The sequence below is a fragment of the Sus scrofa genome, chromosome 2, assembly GCF_000003025.6.
Source record: "Sus scrofa isolate TJ Tabasco breed Duroc chromosome 2, Sscrofa11.1, whole genome shotgun sequence".
Taxonomy (NCBI): Eukaryota; Metazoa; Chordata; class Mammalia; order Artiodactyla; family Suidae; genus Sus; species Sus scrofa.
The window spans coordinates 56,539,410-56,558,560 of record NC_010444.4 but is presented as its reverse complement, the minus strand read 5'-3'; the positions used below and the strand labels follow the sequence as shown (position 1 = coordinate 56,558,560).

Here is a 19,151-nt window from a genome sequence, read left to right as displayed (position 1 = left end):
AGTAAGTCAGAAAGAGAAAGACAAATACCATATGATATCACTTATATCTGGAATCTAATATAGGGCACAAATGAAACTTTCCGCAGAAAAGAAAATCATGGACTTCAAGAATAGACCTGTGGTTGCCAAGAAGCAGTGGGAGGGAGTGGGATGGATTGGGAGCTTGTGGTTAATAGTTGCAAATTATTGCTTTTAGAATTGATTAACAATGAGATCCTGCTGTGTAACACTGGGAACTATGTCTAGTCACTTATGATGGAGCATGAGAGTATGAGAAAATAGTATGTATACATGTATGTGTAACTGGGTCACCATGCTGTACAGAAGAAAAAAAATTGTTTTGGGGAAATAGAAATTAAAAAAATTTCTTCACAGCAAAGGATACCACTGGCAAAATGAAAATGCAACCTAGAAAATGGAAGAAAATCTTTACAAACGAAGCAACTGGCAAGGGATTAATCTCCAACACATACAAAAACATTCAACTCACTTAAAATAATTTAATCAAAAATTGGGCAGAATATGTAGACATTTCTCCCAAGAAGTTATTCAGATGGCCAAAAAAAACCCCCAAAATGTTCAACATCATTAATTTAGAGACATGTAAATCAAAACTTCAGGCGGTATCAGCTCACACCAATCGGAAAGGTCATCATCAAAAAACTACCAACAGGGGTTCCCTTATGGCTCAGAGGGTTAAGCACCAAGTGTTTTTCACTGCTGTGGCTCTGGTTACAGATGTGGCACAAATTTGATTCCTGGCCTAGGAACTTCCTTGCCACAGGCACAGCCAAAAAGAAAGAAAAGTCTACAAACAATAAATTCTGGTGAGGGAATGGGGAAAATGAGACCTTCCTATCTGCTGGTGGGAATGAAAATTAGTACAACCACTATGGATAACAGTATGGAGGTTTCTGCAAAAACTAAAAATACAACTACCATGGGATCCAGCAATCCCACTCCTGGTAATATATTGGGAGGAATCCATAATTCGAAAATATACATGCACTCCACTGATCAGAGAATTACTATTTATTTATTTATGTATTTTTTTGGTCTTTTTAGGGCCACAGCCATGGCATATAGAGGTTTCCAGGCTAGGGGTCTAATTGGAGTTGTAGCCACCAGCCTATGCCAGAGCCACATCAATACCAGATACGAGCCATGTCTGTGACCTACACCACAGCTCACAGCAATGCTCAATCCTTACTTAACCCACTGAGTGAGGCCAGGGATCATACCCACAACCTCATGGTTCCTAGTCAGATTCGTTTCTTCTGCATCATGATGGGAACTCCAGAATTACTATTGATAATAGCAAAGACATGGAAGCAAACTAAATGCCCACTGACAGATGAGTGGATAAATCAGATATGGCACATATTTACTTTGGATTATTACTCAGACATAAAAAAGAGTGAAATTATGGCATTTGCAACAATATAGATGGTTCCAGAGATAATAATACTAAGTAAAGTAAGTTAGGCAATTAATATCATATGATATTATGTATATGTGAAATTAAAAAAAACGGTGCAAAAGAGAAATAGACTCACAGGCACAGAAAACAAACTTACAGTTATCAAAGGGATAAGGAAGTGAGGGAGGGACAAATTAGATTTTGGAAATAGCATATACAACTACTATACATGAAATTGATAACTGATAAGGACCTACTGTATAGCGCAGGGAAATGTATTCAATATTTTGTAATAACCTATAAGGGAAAAGAAACTGAAAAAAAAAGAAATGTGTATGTATACCTGAATCATTTTGCTATAATCCTGAAACTAATATAATGTTGTAATGAATTATTCTTAAAAGAAAAAAATAATTTTGAAAAATAAAAACAAATTCTGAGAAAATCATTTGGCTAATATATGGATATGGATATGTCCATAGATCTAAGTTAATTTAATTGTATATACATGCAATTGTTAACAGTTCTCTGCCTACCCTTGAAATATCAAATTTTGGATGACAAACTTAAATTTTCTAGTTTGTAAAGATAGAGATATACACATATAGATAAATATAACTAATGTTATATACATATATGGGTGTGTAAAAATTTCTATGTATCAGTTTGTATTTCATAAATTCCTACATGAATTGAAAATTATCCTATGAATTATTTACATGGATTCATCCTAAACTGAGCATTGAGTAATTTGCTTTTAAAATTACACTTGCAGTAAATATGTTCTATGACATAAGACCCTTCTGACTGCTCCTTTCACCTCTGTGTTTCTCAGGCTGTAGATCATGGGGTTTAACATTGGGGTAACAATTCCATATAACATGGAGATAAGTCTGTCTATTCCTGGGGAGTGTTGACTGGAATATGGTCGTACATAAGTAAATATCATTGTGCCACCAAACAAACAGATCACTAGAAGATGGGAAGCATATGTGGAAAAGGCTTTACACTTCCCTTTCATTGACTGGATCTTCAGGACGGTAGATATGATGTAGAAATAAGAGATAAAGGTGACCAGGAAGGCACTGATTCCCAAGATACCTGCTTCCACCAAAATAAGCATTTCTGCCACATAGGTGGATGAGCAGGAGAGGGCCACCACTGGTGGGATGTCACAATAGTACTGGTTAACTAGATTGTACTTACAGAAAGAAAGGCAGAACGTGGACACAGTATGAAGGAGGGAATTGAGAAACCCTGCTGTCCAGGTCCCAACAGTGAGCTGAACACAGCAGACCTTGGTAATAATTAGGGTGTAACGAAGAGGGAAACAGATGGCCACATAACGGTCATAAGCCATGACAGAAAGAAGGAAGACCTCAGTCCCCACCAGGGCCACCAGAAAATAAAGCTGTAGAGCACACCCAACGAAGGAAATACTGGGTTCTCAGTCAAGAGGTTCTCCAGCATTTTAGGGACAGTGGTTGAAGGGCAGAATATGTCTAAGAGGGCCAGATTTGCCAAGAAGTAATACATGGGTGTGTGCAGTTTTTTCTCAGTCCCAATGGCCAAGAGAATGGCCCCATTTCCCACCAAGGTGACTTGATAGATGATGGGGATGTACTATGTTTAGGATTGAAATTAAACAATTTATAACCATTATAAAGAACTATTCTAAAATATTTTAAATTTCTCATTTTATCTCACTATCTCACTATCTAGCATCTAGTTTTAACTTTTGGGTTTTTTTTTTTTAATGCTGCACTTGTGGCATATGAAATTTCCCAGGCTGGCGGTCAAATCAGAACTTCAGCAGCCAGCATATACCACAGCCACAGCAAGGTGGGATCTGAGCCATGCCTACACACCACAGCTCACAGCTACGCTGGTTTCTTAACCCCTTGAGTGAGGCCAGGAATTGAACCCATGTGCTCATGTATGCTAGTTGGGTTCATTACTGCTGAGCCACAATGGGAACTACCTAACATGTTTTTTAATGTGTGCCTTTTCTCACCATGTTAATATCTTTACAAAATCCAGTTATTTATATTAGCTTAAAAGTCTAGACTTTAACAATTTTCTAACCTTTTTCAGTTTCAGAGGACTCACTGTAAATACAAACATTGACTAAGAAGAAAATAAAGTGACCCATCCCCCAAAACTCAGCTACTCAGTTCTATACAAGGCGCATATTGCAATTTATTCTAGGCTTTATATTATGCCCACTTTTCCCTTAGAGAGAATAAAAACAATAATAAAGACAATGGTGAGTACATACTTCTTAATAATCTAAATTACTGGAGCTCCAGTAATAATAATAAATAAATTATAACCTACCTATTTATTATATAAATAATAAATATTATTTATATAAATAATAAATTATAACCTACCTAACAATGGACATCTATTAACAATAACAGACACATTAATAATAATAGGCACTTAATGCATTGTTAACAAATTTAATGTAAGTTAAAAAAGCTAACATATAGAAAAATGAACAGTTTGTTTTTTTGTAACTGTCTAGAGTACAATTAAACAAAATATTTTTCAGGAATATATTGCCAGATAAAAGTGAGGAAAAAGTGAGGATAAGTTGATGTTAATGATATTTTCCTGCAACCAGGGTAATTATTTTAAAAAAATAAATAATGATTTCATGTAAAAATAATTTATATCTATAAATTTCAAAAATATGCATGTTTAGTGAATCCAGTTGTAGTGTACGTAGATGTTCATTATACATTTTCAATTTTTCTATAACTTTATAAATGTTCAAAATGAAGTGTCATGGAAAAATCAGACATGAACATAAAAAATGACAAGTGGAAACATCAGTGTTGCAATCTACTACCATGCTCCCAGGCCTATTAAACCATTCCATTATTGTGAAAGTAACAAATACTTTTAACTCCATGCTGTGTTTTCTTTTGGAAAGATTCTATTCCCATTTACTCAGAGTAATTTAGCTATTTGGGCTTCTCTGTTTGCCTTTTTCATTTTTAAAAACTTGTTTAGTGGAAATTTGGAAGATTTGGAATTTCTTTTTAGATCTTTGCATGGTTTATGTTCTACTTTACAAGACAGATTTTAACCTCAACTGCTTCATATGATACCTCAGCCTTTTAGGCTTCGGTCAATACAGATGGATACTCTGTTAAGAAATAATGTGGAAATGCCTATAAATTTCTTCCAAACCCTTTCAAATCCTCTTTTTCTTCCCTCTGCTAGAAGTTGGATGATTATGTTTGTGTTGGAAATCATGATACCCTTGAATCAGAGAGTACCCTTCAAGAATACTCTTTAAGAAAAATTAGGGTTTTTTATTATTATTTTTTTCCATGCTAAAGAAATATGGAAGTGAAATGCCACCTCTAACCATCATCAGGAACCTGGGCTCCATTAAGTTTCCCTTCAGCATTCCAACTCTATGGCTCTAATTCTCAGGAATCAAAGTCATCATGATAGCTCCACCCACTTTAGCTTCAAACACCCGTGCGCTTTGTCTGCTGCATCTCCGATTATTCCATTAGGGTCCTAATAGTTGAAAAGAAGGAAGTAAATATAAGCTGAGTTGAGCCCTTGGAAGAAACTTTCCTGAAAGCAGTTCTACTAAATTCCAGTAACTCTGTATTTGAAAGGGTTAAATTATCTGACCACTTTCAGATGCCAGGAAGTCCTGGATACATTGTTATTATTTGAGGCAGCTCTTAGAAAAGCAATAAGAAATATCAAGTATTGCCTATATTTTAAATTCTTATTTCCTTCAATTATATATATTCTGATATGTAATATATATACTTGCATAGTATTTTGATATACATATCTTTAAACTGCATATGTTCTTACCCAGGCTGAAGTATTTGACAATTATCAGGTTTATGTTACATTCCAAACTCCTCTAATTCAGAATTTTCTTTTGTTACCTTGGTAAACTATGAGGTGGACACTAATATTTTTTCTCTTTTTTAAGATGGGAGTGGGGCTAGAGACATAGAACTCTCCATCTAAAAGTTATCAGCAAGCATGTCTTTCAGACTAATGGTTATAATTTCCAGACTCTCTTTTAGCTAGAAGGAACAATCTAATGAAGTCCAAGTTAATGAGCAATTAGTAAATTTTATGTATGTATGGTCCATGTCATAATTTTTAAAAGTTGGTAATTGACCTCTATACTCCTATTCTTAATACCCTTAATATTTCCATATTATCAAATTAATTGCATTTATATTATGACAATTTAAATTTTAACATTCATACATAGTCCCTTTAATTATTAATTCATATTTTGACATATAGTCATGTTCCTCTGGATTTCTCTCCCCAGGCAGGGTGCATAAGTGTTATAATTCCTGCTAGTTATTATTATGTCCATTATTATCATTATTAAAATTCATATTGGAGTAAAAACCCATTAAGATCATATATATATAACAAGGACTTTCTCATTTTTTTTTTGTCTTTTTGCCTCTTCCAGGGCCACTTCCTGTGGCATATGGAGGTTCCCACACTAGGGGTCAAATCGGAGCTGTAGTCTCCTGCCTACACCTCAGCCACAACAACACCAGATCTGAGCCGTGTCTGCAACCTACACCACAGCTCACGGCAACGCCAGATCCTTAACCCACTGAGCAAGGCCAGGGATCGAACCTGCAACCTCATGATTCCTAGTCGGATTCATTAACCACTGCGCCATGATGGGAACTCTTCATTATTTTTAATTAATCATTTTATACTAATATTGCATAAAATTGACACCTCTTTTGGTATACAGTTTTAGGAATTTTATCTCATGTGTAAATTCCTGTATCTACCATTAAAATCAGAATACTCAACAATTCCTCCCCCCAACCCTCTGATATCCCTTCATAGTTACACCCTCATTCAATCCCTAACCCCTAGCAATTATTTGTCTCTTCATCTCCGCAGTTTTGCCATTTGGGAAATGTCATACACCAAGAATCTACCATATGCAACCTTCTGAGACTGCTTCTTTTACTCAACATAGTCCTGAGATTCATCCAAGTTGTTTCACATATTCTAAAGTTCATCTATTGCTAAGTAGTATTTCTTTTTATGGCTGTATCACAGATTGTTTATCTAATCCTCACTTAAGGACATGTAAACATTTGAATTTTCTTCCCAGTTTGGGTGATTATGTTTAGAGTGGCTGTAAATATTCATAAATAAATTTTGCTATAAATGGAAGATTTCATTTTTCTCAAATACCTAGGAGTGCGATTTCTTGGTCATGTGATTAATATATGTTTAACTATATGATAAACTGAATTTTTCATAATGGCCATACCACTGTACATGGCCACTAGCAATATGTGAAACTTCCATTTATCATACACCCTCACTATAATTGGCATTGTTGAAAGATCTTATTTTAATAATAGCCTCTCATATTACCTTAAATTTGTATTTTCAGAGTGGCTATTGGTATTGAATATGTTTATGTGTTTGTTTATCGTTTGCTTCTCCTATTAGTGAAGCATCCATTTTTAATTGTTTATTTCCTTTAGTAGTGAGTGATTTTTATATGTTATCAACATAAGAGCCTTGCTAAACTGTGTGTTGGGAGGTGGGATCAAGATGGTGGAGGAGAAAGACATGGCACTCACCTTCTCCCACAAACACATCAAAAAAACCCAAAAAACAAAAACAAAAAAACTTAATGTAGAATGATTCACATAGAACAACTACTGAATGCTGGCAGAACCTCCAAAAGGGGCCAAACACTCTCCATATACCTGAGTATAACAAAAGAAAAAAAGAGAGAGAGAAAAGAGAAAAACAAAAAGGAAACTGGATGGGACCAGCACTCCTGAGATGGACATGTGAAAGAGGAAAGGAATCTGCACCCTGGAAGGCCACCCAACTGACAGAGAGATCAGCAGGAAATGGAGAGGCAACCTCAAAGCCTCAGACGAAGGCTGGACTGAGGAGGGCAAAGCAGAGAGAGCCTCAGAGATCATAGGTACCACTGCCACCAGACACAACACCATGAGAGGCTGAGACAGGGGCTAGGCACTGAGACTCAAGCTCCAGAGGTCAATTCCAGGGAAAGGACCATGGTTTGCTATGTGGAGACAGCTTGAGGGGGATAGGGAGTAGTGCATCACAGGCTAAGGAGCTGAACACCATAGCTGAGGGAATCTAGGAGGAGGCCTGTGTCTGCAGGATAATAAGGCAATGTTTTGGGGGAGGGTGAGAGGAGGAGAGGCAGGACTGCCATAGGAATATCTTTCTCTGAATAGGTGTGGGTTCTCAGACAGTGGGGTGCCTCTTGTGTAGGCTATGGGTGGCAGGGGAAAACCACCACAGCCATCTCAGACTCCAGAATTAAGAGAGTCCCCCCCACCACTATCAGTCTGTGAAGAGACACCAACTGTGGCCCCAGTCAACTCAGGGGTCATGGCAGAGAAGGGTTCTTCAACTGAGCACCACCCATTGTTGCTGTCACTCACCTGGAAACCCACACACTACTGCTGCCACTTCCAAATGTTCTGTGTGCTGCCTACACTGGCCTGAGGGTCACTGTCACTTCCTACAACCAGGAACAGCCTGCACAATCCCCAAGTAGATCCTCACCAATATCAAAGGCCCAGAAACCAGACACTGGCAACTAGCCCTGACCATTGCCTCCATCTCCCTGGAATAAGACACAGGTTGTACACCCACAGATCCCCTATCAAGGGGATAACAGCCTGCACACAATGAGGAAAGTGCAGCAAACATCCAAACTAAAAACAGCCCTCATGCATGCACGCGCGCACACACACACACACACACACACACACACACACACACACACACACACACAGTCCTCACAAACTACCCAGGGGCACGCTTGCATTTAAACAACCCTCCTGGACTATAGCAGTGGTTTCCCCTAAACTCACAGAATAAGAATAAGAAAAACAAAGAAGCTCAGGAACAATTCCCAGTTAAAAGAGCAGGAGAATTCCCATGAAGGAGAAAAGCATTGAACAGACCTCTGAAGTCTAACAGACATTGAGTTAAAAAAAGGAGATTTTAAAAATACTGAAGGAATTAAGAGTGAATATGAAGGAATTAAGAGCACGTATGAATAATAATGCAGATTATTTTAGAAAGGAGAGACAGAGAAAACACAGAAGGCCTCAAACAAGTTGAACGCACGGAAGACATATTATAATAAAATGGAAAACATTAAAGATAAAGAGAGGATTCTAAAGGCAGAGGATTCTAAAGGCAGCAAGAGAAAAACAAAGTTAATTATAAGGGAACCCTCATAAAGCTATCAGCTGATTTCACTACAGAAACACTATAGGCCAGAAGAGATTGGAAAGATAAAACTAAAATGCTAATAGGGGAAATTTGCAGCCTAGAGTACACTACCCAACAAGAATATTATGTAAAATATGAGCAGAAATAAATAATTTTTCCAACAAACAAAAACCAAAAGAATATAGCAATACTAAACCCATTCTAGAAGAAATACTGAAAGATATCCTCTAAATAGGAAATGAGTAAGAATATATAGGATGGAAGGCATCACAAATGGGAGGTAATCACTTAAATAAGCCATTATACAGCCCTAAAAGAAAAAAAAACTATTCATAAAAGAGATGATAAACAAAAGGAAGAGCAAAATGTTAAACATGAACATGTAAGAAAGGACATCAAAAATCGTAAAATGTGGAGGAGGAAAGTAAGAAAATCTAGACTCTTTTATTTTAGAATGTTTTGGAGCCTATATGATTATCGGGCTAAAGCAAGCAGATATAGGAAAGGTTCAACATACTTGAAAAAGAGGGCAACCACAAATCAAAACCAAACAATATATTAACAACAACAACAAAAAAAGAGGACACTGGCATGAAATAAAAGGAAATCAATCCCCAAACATAAAGGAACCAAGGAGAAACATACAATCAACATGAAAACAAGGTTTAAAATGGCAATGAATACATGTTCATCAATAATTACCTTAAATGTTAATGGACTGAATACTTCAATTAAAAGACATAGAGTGGCAGACTGGATTAAAAAAAAAGAGCCTACAATAGCCTACATAATACTGCCTCCAAGAGACTCATCTTAGGACACATATAAGTTAAAAGTGAGGGTATGGAAAATGATATTTCTTGTGAATGGAAAAGACAGGAGAACATGAGTTGCAATACTCATATCAGACAAAATAGACTTTAAATAAAGGCTATAAACAAAGACAAAGAAGGACACTATTTAATGATGAAAGGATTAATTCAAGAAGAGAATATTACACTCAACAATATATATGCCCTTAACATAGGAACACCAAAATACATGCAACAAGTACTAGAAGACACAAAAGGAGATTGTTGGCTAGATGATAAGAGTAGACTTTAACACCCCATTTACATCAATGGACAGATTCTCTAGACAGAAATAAATAAGGCAAGAGAGACTCTAAAAGACAAAATAGAATAGTTATACCTAAATACTATTTTATAGGACATTACACCCCCCCAAAAAAAAACAGAAAATACAATTCTTTTCAAGTACATACACATGGAACATTCTCAAGGATTGACCACATACTGGGGCACAAAACTAACCTCAACAAATTTAAGAATATAGAAACTATTTCAAGCATCCTCTCTCAGCACAATAGCATAAAACTAGAAGTTAATGACAGAAAAATAAATTAAAAAAACTGACTATATGGAGACTAAACTACATGATACTAAAAAAACAATGGGTCAATTAGTAAATAAAAAACACCTCAAGACAGGGAGTTCCCATTTTGGCTCAGCCGTAAAGCACCTGACTAGTATTCATGATAACTCAGGTTCAATCCTGCCCCTGCCCCCAGTGGATTAAGGATCAAGCATTGCCCTGAGCTGGGGTATAGCTCACAGATGTTACTTGGACCTGGCATTGCTGCAGCTTGGATTCTACCCCTAGCCTGGGAACTTCCATAGGCTGCAGTTTTGGCCCTAGAAAGCAAATACAAAACAAAACAAAACAAAACAAAACAAAAACACTTCAAGACAAATGATAATGAAAACACAACCATTCAAAACCAATGGGATGCCACAAAAGCAGTTATTAGAGAGAAGTTCATAGTGACAGAGGACTTCCTCAAAAAATAAGAAAAATCTGAAATCAACTACAGAACTTATCACTTAAAATAATTAATAAAAGAAGAACAAACAAAATCTAAAGTCATTGGAAGGAGGGTAATCATAAAGATTAAAGAGGAAATTGATAAATTGGAGATTCAAAAAACAAGAGAAAATTCAAAAATAAATAAAACCAAGAACTAGTTCTTGGAAAGGGTGAACAAAATTGACAAACCTCTGGACATACTCACCAAGAAGAAGAGAGAAAGAACCCAAAAAAGTAAGAAATGAAAAAGGAGAAGTTTCACTGGGTACTGCAGAAATACATAAAAAATGATATTAATAATAAGAAATAAGAAAATACTATGAACAATTATACGCCAACAATTTTTACAACCTAGAAGAAACTGACAATTTTCTAGAGACAGCCCACGAAAACTGAATTAAGAAGCAACAGATCACTTGAACAGACCAGTCACGAGAAATAAAATTGTAAATGTAATAAAAACACTCCCTACAAACAAAAGGCCAAGACCAGATAACTTCACAGGTGAATTATATCAAACATACAAAGAACTTATACACATCCCTCTTAAAAACTTTTACAAATTTTGAAGAATGAACACTCCCAAGGACATTCTACGAAGCCACCATAACCCTAATAACAAAACCATAGATACAACCAAAAAAGAAAATGATAGGCCAATATCCTTGATAAAAATAGACGCAAAAATTTTCTACAAAATTTAGCCAACCAAATCCAACAACACATAAAAAAGATCATACACAACGACGAAGAGAAATTCACTGCAGGTTCGCAACAATGGTTTAACATATGTAACTCAATCAATCAACGTCATACACCACATTAACAAAAGAAAAGTCAAAAAACACACAAGCATCTCAATAAATGCAGAAAAGGCATTTGACAAAATTCAACTTCCACTTCCCTCTATACCTTCCAAAAGGGTATAGAGGGAAGATAACATAATCAAGCCATTTATGACAAACCTACAGCCACTATAATGCTTAATGGAGAGAAGATGAAAGCCTTCCCACTTCTATGTAGGTGGCATAATACTATATATAGAAAACTCTAAGGACTCCACACAAAAACTACTCAACGTGATCAATGAATTGAGCAAAGTAGCAGGATGCAAGACTAACATTCAGAAATCAGTTGCATTTCTGTAAACTAACAGTAAAATACTAGAAAAGGAATGTAAGAAAAAATACATTTTAAAATTGAAACCAAAATTTACATTCCTAGGAACAAACCTGACCAAGGAGGTGAAAGACTATCTACTGAGAACTATAAAATATTAATCAAGGAACTTGAAGAGGATTCACAAAAATAGAATGATATTCCATGCCCCTGGATTAGATTAAATAATATTTTTTAAATGGCCATACTACACAAAGCAATCTACAGATTTAATGTGATCACTATCAAATTACCCATGACACTTTTAAAAGAAGTGGAACTAACAATGCAAAAATGTATATGGAAACATAAAAAGTCCCAGAATTGCCAAAGGAATCCTGAGGGAAAAAAAAGCAGGAGGCATAACTCTCCCTGACTTCGGACAATATCATAAAGCTAGAGTAATCAAGACAGGGTAACTGGTACCAAAATAGACAGACAGACCAATGGAACAGAATAGAGAATGCATAAATAAACTCCAGACACCTATGTTTGACAAAGGAGGCAGGAATATAAAATAAGAAAAAGTCTTCTCAGCACGTGGTTCTGGCAAAACTAGGCAGCTTCATGTAAATCAATGAAACTAGAACACAGCCTAACACCATGCACAAAAATAAACTCTAAACGTAAGAGAAGTCACCATAAAACTCATAGAAGAGAAAATAGGCAAAACTTTCTCTAACATCAACTTTACAAATTTTTTTTAGGTCAGTCACCCACGGAAACAGAAATAAAAACAAAAATAAACCAATGGGACCTAATCAAAGTTGCAAGCTTTTGTACAGCAAAGGAAGCCATAAAGAAAAGACAACCCACGGAATGGGAGAAAGTGGTTTCAAATGATGCAACCAACAAGGACTTAATCTCCAAAATATACAAATGTTTCATACAACTCAACAACAAAAGCAGCAAGAAACAACTCAGTTGAAAAATGGGCAAAAGACCTGAATAGACATTTTTCCAAAGGAGATATACAGATGGACAACAGACAAATGAAAAAAAAAATGCTCAACATCACTAATTATTAGAGAAAAGAAAATCAAAATTCACACCAGTCAGAATGTCCATCATTAATAATTCTACAGATAACAAATGCTTGAGAGGGTGTTGAGAAAAGGGAATACTTCTAAATTTGTGGTGGGAATGCCAATTGGTATGACCGCTATGTAAAACAGTATGGAGGTACCTCAGGAAATTAAATATAGAACTACTATATGATCAAGCAATAAAATCCTTGGGCATATATCCAGACAAAGCATTCATTGGAAAAGATAACAATGAACCCCTAGGTTCATTGCAGCACTATTCACAATAGCCAAGTCATGGAAACCACCTAAATGTCTATCAAAAGATAAATGGATTAAGATGTGGTGTATATACACGAGGGAATACTACTCAGCCATAAAAAAGAAACAAAATAATATAATTTGCAACAATCTGAATGGAACTAGTGACTCAGTGAAGTAAGTCAGAAGAAGAAAGACAAATACCATATGATATCACTTACTATCTAGAATCTAATATAAGGCACAAATGAACCTATTTACAGAAGAGAAACAAACTCATGGACGTGGAGAACAGACTTATGGTTGCCAAGAAGGATGGTATGGACTGGGAGTTTGGGGTTAGTAGAAGCAAACTATTGCTTTTGGAATGGATAAGCAATGAGATTCTGCTGCATAGCCCAGGGAACTCTATCTGATCACTTGTGATGGACACGATGGAAGATAATGTGAAAAAAAATGTATATATATGTATTAATGGGTCACTTTGCTGTACAGCATAAATTGACAGAACTTTGTAAATCAACCAAAATAATTTTTAAATGTTAAAAATAATCTTAATTTCCTTATCAGTAAATTATCCTGGGTAATTATCACAGTTTGTGTTTTTAGTGTTCTTAAATAATCAATTTCAAATTTTGATAAAGTTCATAGTTTTATTTATTTATTTATTTATTTTTCCCTTTTTTCTGGCTGTGCTTTTGGTGTCTTTTCTAAGTACACTAATTTCAAATTATTGAAATTTTCCCTATGCTTTTTTCTAAAAGTATTACAAATTTACAAAAGTATTATGAAATACCTTTTCTATGCAGTTTAATGGTTAAGTCAAATATTATTTCTCATACAGGGATTCCTGAATTGTCTAATACAAATTTCAAAATACTATCCTTCAACATTTAGTTGCTTTCATATATATCTGTCAAAAATCAAACGGCCACACATGTTTGAGTCTAGTTTTAGACTCTACATTTACCCACTGACCTATTCATCCATTCCTTTATAAATGCCACAAAGTCCTGATTATTGTACTCTTATAATTTTGTGAGATTAGATAGCCTAATCACCTATTTTTTTTTCTCAAAATTACTATATCTATAATAATTTCTTCTCCTAGTCTGTATAATTTTAGAATTAACTTATATATATCTATAAAACTTCAGTGGTATTTTCACTGAAACTCTGCTAAACATATAGATAAATGTGATAAGAATTGAAAAACTTTATTATGTTCTTTCTTGTAGTCTATAAACATGGAATACTTATTAAATTAGTCATTTTATGTTTCATTAAGATATAGTATATTTATATTTATTAAATATATAATATTATATTAAATATAAATATACTATTAAACATACTTTCATGGTATATTTTTGTTTTGATTCTGTAATCTTTCACCTTGCTGAACTGACTTATTAATTACAAGGGGTTTTGTTTTGATGTAGTTTTTGTGTAGTTTTTTAAAAAATCATTTTATAATGAAAATCATGCTTTCTGTGATGAGAACATTTTAAGTTCTTTATTTGTATTTTTATTGATTTTATTACATGTCTGGTCTTATTACAATGTCTGAGGCTTTAGTACAATGTTAAACAGGAGTAGTGGGAATTAAGACTAGTATCTATGAGGATGCAGGTTTGAGCCCTGGCCTTGCTCATTTGTTTAAGGATCTGGTGGTTGCTGTGGCCTGGGAACTTCCATATGCCACAGGTGTGGCCCTAAAAAAAACAAAAAAAGGAAAAAAAAAGTGGGGGCACATGCTTTGTTATCTATTCTAAAGAGAATGTATTGAATTTTCCATTAAGAAATAAGATAATAACTTAAAATTCTTGTGAATGATATTTATCAGCTCGTATATTTGATTTTCTAATATTTTATTGAGGATATTGAGGATATTTTATCTCTTTGTTCATGAAAGCCATTGTCTGTTAGTTTACTTTTATTGTACTTTGTGGGGTACAAATACAGGATGTCAAACCAATCTCACATTTCACATCTTTCTGACTTACTCTTCTGCCACTAGTATAAGAAATTCTGTTTTTAAGGCCACATATTATTCCAGTACACCCACACAGATAATCCAGAATAATCATTCTATCTTAAGGTCAATTGTTCCATACAGTATTACAAAATAATGGAATTAATGTTACATCATATTCACAGGTTCCAGATAGTAGGAGACACAAACTTGGGGAAACATTGTTAGACTTTTTTCTCAACACAACTAGATATGCTAACTCTTTAAAAAAAATTATTGGAATATAGTTGACTCACTAAATTGGCTTAATCTCAGATGTACAGCAAAGTAAATCAGTATACATATACATTTACCCATTCCTTTTCAGGTTCTTTTCCAAAACAAGCTACCACACAATACTGAGTCATTCTCCCTTTGCCATGTAATATATCCCCATTATTAAAAAAGATACAAGTATCCCAATGTTCACTACAGCACTGTTTCAATAGCCAAGATGTTGAAGAAACCTAAATGTCCATCAACAGAGGAATGTATTAAGATGGTGTGGTACATATACATATATAATGGAATGCTACTCAGCCATAAAGAAAAGAATGAAATTATGCCTTTTGCAGCAACATGGGTATAACCAGAGATTCTCGTACTAAGTAAAGTAAGTCAGAAAGAGAACGACATAGAATGTATGGTATCATTAATGTGTGGAATCTAATAGAAATTATACAATAGAACTTGCAAAACAGAAGCAGACTCAAAGATTTCAAAACCTACTTTTACCAAAGGGGAAATGTGGGGAAGTGTAGATAAATTACAAGCTTGGGATTGCTATACACACATTAACATTTCACAGTCTGCTTAGAGTCAATATTTTTCCATTTTAAGTAGAATGTAGAATTGTATCACCACATACGTCCTTTTACCTTCCTCCCCTTATGTGTATTTGTCTGTATATTTTGACATCTCCAACCACTTTATACTTAAAGGGACAAATTATACTTACTGTATTTTACCATCAAGTATATTTCAAACCATTCAAACAATAATCATTTATTTAGCTTTTCAGTTACACTTCGCTCTTCCTGGTATTTAAAATTTCTTTCTTTCACATCGGACTGCAAAACTTTTTTCTAAGGGAATTGCTTTTAACAAGCCTGAAGGCAATTAATAGTCTTAGTTTTCCCCTATCTTGGATTTTCTTTCATCTCCTGAAGGATATTTTAATTTGGTAAATATTTCGGGGTTAACTAATTTTTTTCAGCGTTACAAATATTTTGTACTACTTCCTTCTGTGTTACATGGTTATAGATGAGAATCCATAATCATTTGAATCATTGTTTTCCCCTATGAAATATTCATATTAATTTTCTCTGACTTCTTTCAAGTTTTTTGTTTGACTTTTTTATTGCTTTGATTATTATGTGATTAGGCAAATATATGTTTGGGTTTATTCTAGTTAAACCTTCTTTAATTTCTGGAATCTATAAATTTATGTTGTTTTCCAAATTTGGGATGTTTTCAGCTTTAATTTCATCTAATGCTTTTTCTGCTTTACTCTTTGTCATCTTCTTTTCAGATCCTAGTGATAAAAATGCCAGATATTTTCTTTGTTGTATGCCCTAAAGTTTCCTGAGATTCTGTGCTTTTACATTTTATATCAATATTGATCACTTTAAAAATTACTATTAAACTCTTACAGTTTTCTGATTCTTTCCTCTGTGATCTTGTTTGAGATCATCTAATTAACATAGTATTTCATTTTTATAGTTTAAAATTTCTATATATTGTCTTTTTAAAATGTGTGTATTTATTTATGCATTCTAAATCTGTTAAATATTAATTATGTATGTCAACTGAAAAAAAATCATGTCCTAAAAGTTGAGAATTATGTTTGATTCTGTGGATTTTCTGAGGCATTCAATGTTAGATGCTTAACCCACTGAGCAAAGCCAAGGACTGAACCCAAATCCTCATGGATACTAATTGGGTTCTTAACCTGCTGAGCCACAATGGGAACATCTCATATTATCTGCTATCATATTCTATCACTAGTGATTGGATATATTTACCTGTGCTACACATCAGGACCTCATTGCTTACCAATTCTGAATGTAATAGTTTGCATGTACTCCCAACCTACAAATCTACACCACTCTGTCCACCTCCCCTTTGGAAACCACAAGTCTGTTTTCCATGTCAGTGAGTCTGTTTTTGTTCTGTGGATAGATACATCTGTGCCATATTTTAGATTTCACATACAAGTGATATAATATGGCATTTGCCCTTCTCTTTCTGACTTATTTCACTTAGAATGAGAATCTCTAGCTACATCTGTGTTGCTGCTAAGGCATTATTTTGTTCTTCTATATGGCTGAGTAATATTCGATCATGCATATGTACCACATCTTCTTCATTCATCTACTGATGGACATTTAGATCATTCCAATATCTTGAATGTGAATAGTGCTGCAATAAACATAAGGGTGCATGTATCTTTTTGAATGAAAGTTTGTCTGGAAATGTGCTCTAGAGAAGAACTGCTGGATCATATGGTAGTACTATATTTAGTTTTCTGAGGTACTACCATACTGTTTTCCATAGTGGTTGTACCAATTTAAATTCCCAACAATAGAGTAGGAGGGTTGCCTTTTCTCCACACCCTCTCCAATGTTTGTTATTTGTAGACTTACTAATAGCCATTCTACTGGTGAGAGGTGGTACCTCATTGTAGTTTTGATTGGCATTTCTGTAATAATTAGCAATGTTGAGCATTTTTTCATGTGCATCTTGGCCATATATGTCCTTTTCAAAAAAATGTCTAGTTAGGTATTCTGCACATTTTTCAATTGGGTTTTTTGGTTTTTTTTTTGTTGTTGTTGTTCTTGAATTGCATGAGTTGTTTGTATATTTTGGAGATTAAGTCCTTGTTGGTTGCATTGTTTCCAACTATTTTCTCCCATTCCACAGGCTGTCATTTCATTTAGGTTTCCTTTACTGTGCGAAAGCTTTGATTAGGTTTGTTTAGGTCCCATTGGTTTATTTTTATTTCTATTTCCTTGGGAGAATGACCTAATAAAATATTTGTATGGTTGATGTCAGAGAATGTTTTGCATATTTTATGTTCTGGGACATTTACGGTTTCCTATGTTTAAGTCTGTAAGTCATTTCCATTTATTTTTTTCATGGTGTTAGGGTGTGTTCCAGTTTCACTGATTTACATGCAACTCTCCAGTTTTGCCAGCACCACTCACAGAAGAGACTGTTTTTTCCCATTTTATATTCTTGACTCCTATATTGAAAATTAATGGAGTGTGGGTGTCTGGGTATGTTTCTGGGCACTCTGTTCTACTTCCATTGGACTTTATGAATATTTTTCTACCAGCATCACACTGTCTTGATTACTGCAGCTTTATAATACTGTCTGATGTCTGGGAGAGTTTCTGTCCCAGATCCTGCTTTTTTATATTTTTTTCCTCAGGATTGCTCTGGCAATTCTGGAATTTAGCACTATATAAAATTTTGGATTATTTGTCCTAGTTCTGTGGAAAATGTCATGGGTGACTTGATTGGGATCACATTAAATCTGTAGATTGTTTTGGGGACTATGGAAATTTTAATTATATTAATTCTTCCTATCCAGGAACATGGGATATCTTTCTATTTCTTTGAATCCTCTTTAATTTCCTTGACTAATGTTTGATAGTTCTCAGGATATAATCTTTCACCTCCTTGGTCAGATTTATTCCTAGGAATTTTTTTTTTGGGTGCAATTTTAAAAGGTGTTTTATTTTTATATTCATTTTCTATTATTTAATTGTTAGTATAGAGAAATGTCACTTTGTGACATTTTTGTGTTATATGAGCATTTTTAATTTTTTATTATGATTGATTTACAAAGTTCTGTTGATTTCTGCTATACAGCAAAGTGACCCAGTCTTAATATATACATACATTCTTTTTCTCACATAATCCTCCATCATTTTCTGTCACAAGTGATTAGATATATAGTTCACTGTGCTGAAGACCAGGATCTCATTTCCTGTCCATTGCAAATGAAAAAGTTTTCATCAACTAACCCCAAACTCCCAGTCCATCCCACTCCTTCCTCCACCCCCTGACAAATACGAGTCTGTACTACATGTCCATGATCTTTACTGTTTTGTAGGTAGACCAT

The 19,151-nt window shown here is 34.6% G+C and overlaps 1 pseudogene; it reads right to left on the bottom strand.

Annotated features, from left to right (window-relative positions):
• Positions 2,184-19,151, bottom strand: part of LOC110259609 — a 63,751-nt pseudogene continuing 46,783 nt past the window's right edge.